Source organism: Hylobates moloch, unplaced genomic scaffold (genome assembly GCF_009828535.3).
Source record: "Hylobates moloch isolate HMO894 unplaced genomic scaffold, HMol_V3 SCAFFOLD_204, whole genome shotgun sequence".
Taxonomy (NCBI): Eukaryota; Metazoa; Chordata; class Mammalia; order Primates; family Hylobatidae; genus Hylobates; species Hylobates moloch.
This window is the reverse complement of record NW_026652479.1, coordinates 38,775-48,275: the sequence shown is the minus strand read 5'-3', so window position 1 is coordinate 48,275 and position 9,501 is coordinate 38,775. Positions and strand designations below refer to the sequence as shown.

General features: G+C 50.6%; 1 long non-coding RNA gene and 1 pseudogene across 2 annotated transcripts; one reads left to right on the top strand and one right to left on the bottom strand.

The window, feature by feature from the left end:
- Positions 1 to 209: 209 nt before the first annotated feature.
- On the top strand, positions 210 to 1,829 carry LOC116810149 (heterogeneous nuclear ribonucleoprotein A3-like; annotated as a pseudogene).
- Positions 1,830 to 4,620: 2,791 nt separating this feature from the next.
- On the bottom strand, positions 4,621 to 7,250 carry LOC131382607 (uncharacterized). Of its 2 annotated transcripts, none has more exons than XR_009212169.1 (3): positions 5,840 to 6,876; positions 4,870 to 5,334; positions 4,621 to 4,717 (listed from the first exon to the last, which is right to left on the bottom strand). It is a non-coding gene; the product is annotated as an uncharacterized LOC131382607 (long non-coding RNA). The 2 variants fall into 2 exon arrangements; XR_009212170.1 differs by lacking the exon at positions 4,621 to 4,717 and adding an exon at positions 7,108 to 7,250 and having other exon boundaries at positions 4,791 to 5,334; positions 5,840 to 5,955.
- Positions 7,251 to 9,501: the final 2,251 nt, after the last annotated feature.

Below are 9,501 nucleotides of genomic sequence, written 5' to 3'. Positions count from 1 at the left end.
TGGGGCCGGGTGGGGCAGGGGGTCGCGAGTGTCCCAGGGCCAAGCAACCAGGAGTCCCGTGTTCAGGACCTCCTTGAGCCGAGTTCCAGCGATGCAGCGGGAGCTTCAGGGCGCCTGCAGGATTCTCAGGACTCCTCTTCAGATGTGATTTTGGACCCCTCCGGGTGAGAAAGGTTGGGCTCACCACACCTGGTTGGCGGGCAGGGCCTCCCTGCAGTACAGAATGATCCCATGGGCCTCGAGGCGTGGTGACAGCTGAAAATTCACTGATCCATGAGCCCTCTGCCTGCGTCCTCCTTTGAAAGAGCAGTGGCCCGCCCCGCTTTTAAAAGCCCTGGGGCTCCTGCAAGCCGACACCGCTTTCCAGGACACCTGCGTGCAGACAGGGACCGGTCCAAACCGAGGTGGAGATGATGCGATCAGCCGCGGCACTGACGTATCGCAGAGCAGATGGCGTGAAGGCCTGTCACCGGAGGCATGTGGGGCGATGGCGAAACCAACGAAGGTGTCCAGGCGTGTGCCCAGTGGCGAGGGGGAAGAAGTGGCCTTTCCCTGAGTGTCAAGGGAAATGAAAGGAGACCTGGGGAACTCGAGTTGGAAGAGTCGAGTCCGGACTCAAAATGATGCTGAAACCGCCGCCGGGTCGTCCCCAGCCCGACTCCGGCCATCGCCGTCGCCACCGGGGGGAGGAGGGCCATGATCCAAAGGAATGAGAGCAGTTGAGAAAAGTCTTTACTGGTGGTCTGAGCTTTGAAACTACAGATGACAGTTTAAGAGCACATTCCGAGAAATGGTTCACACTCACAGATTGTGTGGTAATGACAGACCCCCAAACAAATGGTTCCATGGGCTTTGGTTTTGTGACTTTTTCTTGTGTTGAAGAGGCGGATGCAGCGATGTTTGCTCGACCACACAAGGTTGATGGGTGTGCAGTGGAAGCAAAGAGAGCTGTTTCTGGAGAGGATTCTGTAAGGCCTGGTGCCCATCTAAGAGTGAAAACAATTTTTGTTGGTGGTATTTAAGAAGATACAGAAGAATATAATTTGAGAGACTACGTTGAAAAGTATGGCAAGATTGAAACCATAGAAGTTCTGGAAGACGGGCAGAGTGGACAAAAGAGAGGATTTGCTTTTGTAACTTTTGATGATCATGATAGAGTTGATAAAATTGTTGTTCAGCAATACCACACTATTAACGGGCATAATGGTGAAGTGAAAAAGGCCCTTTCTAAACAAGAGATGCAGTCGGCAGGATCACAGAGAGGTCATGGCGGTGGATCTGGCAATTTTATGGGTCGCGCAGGAAACTTTGGAGGTGGTGGAGGTAATTTTGGCCGTGGTGGAAACTTTGGTGGAAGAGGATGCTATGTTGGTGGAGGTGGTGGCAGCAGAGGTAGTTACGGAGGAGGTGATGGTGGATATAATGGATCTGGAGGTGATGGTGGCAACTATGGCGGTGGTCCTGGTTATAGAAGTAGAGGGGGCTATGGTGGTGGTGGACCAGGATATGGAAACCAAGGTAGTGGACACGGTGGAGGTGGTGGAGGATATGACGGTTACAATGAAGGAGGAAATTTTGGTGGTGGCAACTACGGTGGTGGTGGGAACTATAATGATTTTGGAAATTATAGTGGACAACAGCAATCAAATTATGGACCCATGAAAGGGGGCAGTTTTGGTGGAAGAAGCTCGGGCAGTCCCTATGGTGGTGGTTATGGATCTGGTGGTGGAAGTGGTGGATATGGTAGCAGCATGTTCTAAAAACAGCAGAAAAGGGCTACAGTTCTTAGCAGGAGAGAGAGCGAGGAGTTGTCAGGAAAGCTGCAGGTTACTTTGCGACAGGCGTCCCAAATGCGTTAGAGGAACAGTAAAAATCCGCCACAGAAGGAACGATGATCCATAGTCAGAAGAGTGACTGCAGCTTAAACAGGGAACCCTTCTCGTTCAGGACTGTCGTAGCCACAGTTCGCAAAAAGTGCAGCTATTGATTAATGCAATGTAGTGTCAATTAGATGTACATTCCTGAGGTCTTTTATCTGTTGTAGCTTTGTCTTTTTCTTTTCATTACATCAGGTATATTGCCCTGTAAATTGTGGTAGTGGTACCAGGAATAGAAAATTAAGGAATTTTTAACTTTTCAATATGTGTGTAGTTCAGTTTTTCTACATTGTAGTACAGAAACTTTAACAAAATGCAGTTTCCAAGGTGTTTCCCTGTGAGTTAACAAGTAAAGAAGATCATTGTTAATTACTACTTTGTGTGAATGTTGCTAAAGTTAACTGTAAAGAAACACCTGCTGACTTGCAGTTTAAGGGGAATCTATTCTCCCCGTTTCCAAAGCATGATATGAATGGGCGCCGAATGTGGAGAGAATAGATAATTTGTGTGTTTGCAATGTGTGTTTTAGATAAATAGGATTGGGTATTTAAATTAGCATTCGTGAATTTAATAGCATTAAGATTACTTTCAAATGAGAAAAATGTCAAAATTTCTATTTGGTTTTGTGCATTTTCTCTTAAAATGTAATCATGATTTTAGTGTGTTAGACTTGCTGAGTCCTAGCCGTGTTTAGAACATCTCTGTTCTACATTTACCTTGGTCAGATTTGAACTGCTGCCATAGGTTTTGGGTGTACAGAAGGTTTACTGCCCTCCATTTAAATTCTGAAAAGGGATAGTGGATGTTTTCCCTCTCCTACATTAGAAACCATTCTTAAAAACTTTTGAAAGTATAGAACCATTAGGCCTGCTATATCTGAGCAAATTAGTGGGTACCTTTTTATTTCTTCTTTGAAGCACAAGCGGCCCATAAATCTTGAGTTACTTTCCTTAAATTCTTTTTTTTTGATATAAGTTTTCAGAGCAAGAGAATAAAAATCATGTGTTATTAAACCCCTAAGTGGCTGGCATGCTTTCCTGTTTGTATTCTATGCATTTTGCTGGATGAAACCAAGGATAGTTTAGGTATAATTGTCCAAAATAACCTAAATGCAGCAGAAATGTAGCACAGTTGCTTAGTACAGGCTTCTCACTTCCTACAGACCTGAATTCAAATTTGGATAGTCTGAGTTCTTAAGTTCCCAAGGAACACACGGTCATTTCTTGTTTATATTTCAACATAAATCATGTTGTCACCAATTAGCTTGGAAGGCCCTGTTTGAGAAGAGTTTTAGTTAATTAGGTCGTATATACATATATTAATATAAACAAATGTCTAGTGTTTTGCTCCCGCGAGTGCTTACAATTTCATTCGAACCCTGAGTATGTGCCCTACTGTTACTCTTTCTTTGGTAGTTGAACGTTGAATTCAAGTCTTTTTTGTTTTAAGAAGTACTAAGCAAACAAGCAGTCAAAAGGGGAATGGGACATGCTAGTGTTTGAATATGCTCTCTTGTTTCTCTAATTCTGTGCCTCTGTGCATGAATATTTGGATGCGTGCTGTGCCAGCATGGAAATTGGTCTTCACACACACTGCAGTTTTCCAGAAATATTCACAAACCAACAAATGGAACAGACATTCCATTTGTTAATGGGCATATATGTGAAAAGTAGTGTCGAAAATAGGCTAATATTAGGAAGTGGTTAAGTCCTTAATTACTTCAAGTGTGGTTAGATAATGGACACTGTCAATGTTCATAACTTAAACCTGGGTACCTGGTCAAAATAATGCTTGGGAAATATTAAAATTGAGCTCAATTGTCTCAAGTTCTTTTATTCCTTTAAATAAAGTTTAAAGGAATGGGGGAGATTAACATTTCCCATTTTATGTTCGCGAAATTGTTTGACACAACCTTGACAGTATCCTTTAATGGCATGGGGTTAATATTACGGTTAACCAACTTTCTATGCTCTGGAACTAGTATTATAGTGAAAATATTCACAGTAAGTTGATGTTTACAACCTATGAGCAGGTGAAATCTCTGTATGTGACCTGTTTATCAGTTGTATTAGCTTAGCTTTTGTGAACAGTGTGGAAAAGTAAGCCATGAGGAGGGCGATGTAACCAGCTTTAAAGGATGTAAGGTGTGCTTTTTTAGCACCGTGTGGATCACAGAAACTCACTAAGACAGGACTTCAACAGCCTTTTTTGTTTGGACAACTCAGCATAAACAAGAATCACAAGGCAGCAGAAGAACTTCCACTACAGAGAAGTGAAGGCATAAGATAGTATGATGATAGTGAGCAACTTTCCAAAAGCTAGTTAAATGTGCTTATTACAACTGAAATATCAAAGAAAGTCTAGCAGGAAGGAGCTCTTGGCCTTTTGGAACATCAATGAGGGATATTTGCCACAGTCAGTAGGTCTAGCCTTTAGACTTGCAAGGAAGGGCAATAAGCATTAGTTAAGGCTTGAATTTGAATTCTTTCACTAATTAAAGAGTAATTTATTGTAAAAAAAAAAAAAAAAAAAAAAAAGAAAGAAGACCTGGGAACCTGGAGGGGGCCTGTGCCTCAGTCCAAGCCACAGTTTGAAATGCCTGCCAGAAGAGGAAGGAGCTTTCTGCAAGATTCTCCCCACCCCGAACCCTCCACCGCCCAGGTAGCCCTGAGGCATCCTCCCCTGCACGCGACCCGAGCGGCAGTCCGGCGCAGTACCTTTGGTTTCCTGACATTCCTTACAGCCAGAAGATTCAGGGAGTCAGTCCACCTATGAGCAGAGGAGAGGATGTCCCTCAAGAGTGACACAGGAAGTGCAGAGGAAATGCGACAGCACCTCTCCTAGAAGACAAGGCCAGTCACGGTCGCCCAGCGCTGATTCTAGGCAATCCGCCCCCCCCCCCCCCCCCCCCCCCCGAGGTGAAAGATGGAGACCCAGGAAGCTTCCTTGTCTGAGTCACGTATGGAAGCCAAGAGCTCCAGGGTCGTCAGACCTGCCCTATCCAGCAGAAACAGGTTTGGAGAGAGAAAGAGTCATGACAGGGATCTCCATGAAGTGTCTCCCTGATGGACTGGGAAGTCAATCTTCGTAGAAGATATGCAGCCTGACCAAGAGGCATCTAGGCCCCTCAGAAACAGCAGAGACAGAGCAAGAGGCAGTAGAGAGCAGAGGCCAGAGCCCAGGCAGGGTACAGCGCCGTGCCATCGCCAGGGGCATAAGGCGGGCGGTGCGAAACAGGTGGCTTGTCCAGAGAAGCTAGCCTTCCAGGGACAGGGATTGTTGCCGTCTCCCATTCCCGGCTTCCTCTTCAAGATTGTATCGTGGAGTGGCTTCATTTCACAGAGAAGAGCCGCGGAAAGGTACAACCATCTTCTTGGACATGGGTCCGCTCCTCTCCTGCCGGACAATGTGCTCCTGTGGGGCTTTTGTCCTCAGCTGGAGTGTGGTCCACTTGATCCTAGAAAAGAGGCCTCTCAGGATGGGGATGAGACTTCCATTGCTCTGGGACGAACGCGTCTCCTCATGTGATCGAGGCCTTCACAAACCCAAAGTGGAAGCGCCGCGAAAATGATGGACAACCGGCCACAGGACCCCAGCAGAGACGCAGAAAGAGGCTCACCAAAGACCAGCCGACATGCAAGAAATCGCTTTTTGACACACAGGGAACATTCGTGCACAGACACACACGCACACGGGCACACACACACTCACACACACACAATGACAGAGAGAGGGAAAGAAGCACAGAGAGAGTGAGAGACAGAGAGAGAAGAGAGAACGGGTGACATACCCACACACGCAGTGCCACAGAGGAGACACAGAAGTAAATGCCCCCAGGCAAGCCCTGCGGCTTCGGGGTTCTGCTCTCGATGGCAAGGACCCTCGGGTGAGAGAACAGCCCACGGGCACGCAGGCAGACCTGTCCTGGAGATCTCGGGGGCACAATTACTGGGGAAACTCACCCGAACACCGTCCGGGCAGGCCGGAGGCTGGGATGCCACACTGCTTCACCCGAACTCCGCCTGTGGTTTCGTCATCCTGGTCGGCCCTTTGCCACTCCTGGCAGCCGGAGATGTTCCTGTGGACCCCGTGGAGAGGTCAGGCCAGAGCCTCGGAGGCCCGACACCTAAGTGCTGCCACGGAGGGCTCCCGCGTTGCCCAGCCTCAGGGACTGGTTTCTAAGACAACCGTGAGAACCACTGTGACGGGAGAATCAGCTCGCTCCTCGCGCATGCGCACAGGCTGGGCCAACTCGCGCTCCGCTCCCAGCAGTCAGGCTGCGTCCTCATTAAATTAAGGCGGCTGCGCCGTGGCACAGGGGGCTCCTGTTGCAGCCCCGGCTGCGGCTGCATCCGGGGTCCAGTTTGGGGCCGCGTGGGGGAGGAGGCCGCGGGTGTCTCAGAGCCAAGTCCCCAGGAATCCGGTGTTCAGGACCTCCTTGAGCCGAGTTCAACCGATGGAGCGGGAGCCTCAGGGCGCCTGCAGAGTCCTCAGGACTCCTCTTCAGATGTGATTTTGGACCCCTCCAGGTGAGATAGGATGGGCTCACCACATCTGGTGAGGCAGGGAGGGTCTTGCTACAGCACAGAATGATCCCATGGCCCTCGAGGGGTTGTGTCAGCTGAAAATTCACTGATCCGTGAGCCCTCTGCCTCCCTCCTCCTTTGAAAGAGCAGTGGATCGCCACGCTTCTAAAAGCCCTGGGGCTCCTGCAAGCCCACACCGCTTTCCAGGACACGTGCAGATAGGGACCGGGCGAATCTGAGGTGGAGACGATGCGACCAGACGTGCCACTGACGTATCCCAGAGCAGATGTCGTGAATGCGTGTCACCAGAGGCATGTGGGGCGATGGCGAAACCCACAAAGGTGTCCAGGCATGTGCCTGGTGGCAAAGGGGAACAAGTGGCATTTCCCTGAGTGCCAAGGGAAATGAAAGAATACCTGGGAAACAGGAGGGGGCCTGTGCCTCAGTCCAAGCCACAGTTTGAAATGCTTGCCAGAGGAGCAAAGAGCTTTCTGCAAGGCTCACCCCACCCCCAACCCTCTACCGCCCAGGTAGCCCTGATGCATCCTCCCCCGCACGTGACCCCAGCCACAGTCCGGCACAGTCCCTTTGGTTTCCTGGCATTCCTTACAGCCAGAAGATTCAGGTAGTCAGTCCGCCTATGAGCAGAGGAGAGAATGTCCCTCAAGAGTGACACAGGAAGTGCAGAGGAAATGCGACAGCACCTGTGCTAGAAGACAAGGCCAGTCACGGTCGCCCAGCGCTGATTCTAGGATTCTAGAGCAATCCTGCCTGTGGACCCCGTGGAGAGGTCAGGCCAGAGCCTCGGAGGCTGGACACCCAAGCGCTGCCGCGGAGGACTGCTGCGTTGCCCAGCCTCAGGGACTGGTTTCTATGACAACCGTGGGAACCACTGTGACTGGAGAATGGGCTCTCGCTTTGCGCATGCACATTGGCTGGGCTGCCCGGCGCTCTGCTCCTGGCAGTCAGCCTGCGTCCTCTTTAAATAATGGCAGCTGTGCGGCGGCACCCTGGGCTGCTGCTGCAGTCCCCGCTGTGGCTGGATCCTGGGTCCAGTTTGGGGCCGTGTGGGAGCCCTCTCCCACCCCCAGGATTCCCGTCTTCAGGACCTCCTTGAGCAGAGTTCCACCGATGGTGTGGGAGCCTCAGGGCGCCTGCTGGGTTCTGAGGACTCCTCTTCAGATCTGATTTTGGTCCCTTCAGGGTGAGAAAGGTTGGGCTCACCGTGTCTGGTGATTCAGGCAGGGCCTCACCGCAGCATAGAATGATCCCATGGTCCTCGAGGAGTGTTGTCAGCTGAAAATTCACTGATCCGTGAGCCCTCTGCCTCCCTCCTCCTTTGAAAGAGCAGTGGCCTGCCGGGCTTCTAAAAGCCCTGGGGCTCCTGCAAGCCGATACCTCTTTCCAGGACACGTGCAGACAGGGACGGGGCGAATCTGAGGTGGAGACAATGCGATCACGCGTGGCCCTGGCATATCCCGTAGCAGATGCTGTGAATGTGTGTCACCGGAGGCATATGGGGCCATGGCAAAACCAACAGTGGTGTCCAGGCATGTGCCCCTTGGAAGGGGGGCAAATGTGACATTTCCATCAATGTCGGGGAAAATCAAAGAACACCTGCAAACCATCACCACAGGCATAAGGGCAGGAGAGCCAAATGGGTGTCTTGTCCTGAGAGGCTAGGGTTCCATTGAGAAGAATCATGCCATGTCCTGTTCTTAGCGTCTTCTTTTAGATTTTGTGGTGTGGCTTTGTTTCTCAGACAAGAGCCACGAGGAGATAGAACCATCTCCTTTCACGTCGGTCTGCTCCCCTCCTGCAAGACAAGCAGCTCCTGTGAGACTTTTTTTTTTTTTTTGCCTGCAGTATGGTCATGTTGATCTTAGAAAAGAGGCAGCTGAGGATCGGGATGAAATTTCAATGTCTTTGAGGCTGACGCATCTCCTCACTTTGTCAAGGCCTTCAGAAACCAATGTGGAACTGCCCCGGAAACTATGGACAACCAGCCACATGACCCAGGCAGAAATGCAGAAAGAGGCCCACTAAACACACGCTGACATGCATGAAACCTCTTTGTAGCTCACTGGGCACATTGTTCCCAACACACACACACACACACACACACACACACACACAGAAAGCAAGAGAGACAGAGAGTGAGAGACATAGACAGAAGAGAGAACTGGAGACACAGGCATACAGATACACAGCAGTGGCAGAGAAATGCACATCCCCAGGCAATCCCTTAGTCTGCGGGGTTCTGCTCTTTGGGAGTACGACCCTCGGGTGAGAGAGCAGCCCACGGGCACACAGGCCGACCTGTCCTCGAGATCACGGGGGGCATGTCTTTTGTGGGGACTCACCCGAACTCCGTCCGTGCAGGCCTGAGGCTGAGATGCTGCGCTGCTTTCCCAGGACTCCCTCTGCTTTTTCTGCATCCTGGTCAGCCCTCCGTGTATCGTGGTGTCCTGAAACTGTTTTTTCGACCCCCCTGGATTGGTCAGGCTGGAGCCTCAACACGGACGCACTGCCCCGAAGGGCTCCTCCTTTGATAAGGTTCAAGGAGTCGTCCTTAGCCAACCGTTGGAGTCACTATGACAGGAGAAAGGGCTCGCGCCTCGCGCATGCGCATTTCCCAGGCGGACTCCTGCTTTGCTGTTCAAAGTCCGGCTGCGGCTCCTTTAAACAGGTTCTGCGATGCGTGGACTGGGGTTTGTGTGGCAGTCGCGGTGGTTGCTGGAGTGGTGATGTAGTAGGGGGTATTGTGGGAGTGGGGGCTTCGGGCCCCCCAGGGCCAGACCCCCGGGATTCCTGTCCTCAGGACCCCCTTGAGCCGATTTCTACCGGTGGAGGTGGGCCCTGCTTCAGGGTGCCGGTTCGAGTCTCCAGACTCATAGGCTGCTGCGCATTGTTGTGATCACAGCTCACTGCAGCCTCAATCTCCCAGATTTAAGCAATTTTCTTGTCTCAGCCTCCCACGTACCTGGGACTACAGGCATATGCCCCGACACTCAACTACTTTTCTTCAAAAACATTTTTGTACGAATGGGGACTTATTATGTTTCCTGGCTCATGTCAAATTCCTGGGCTCAAGCCGT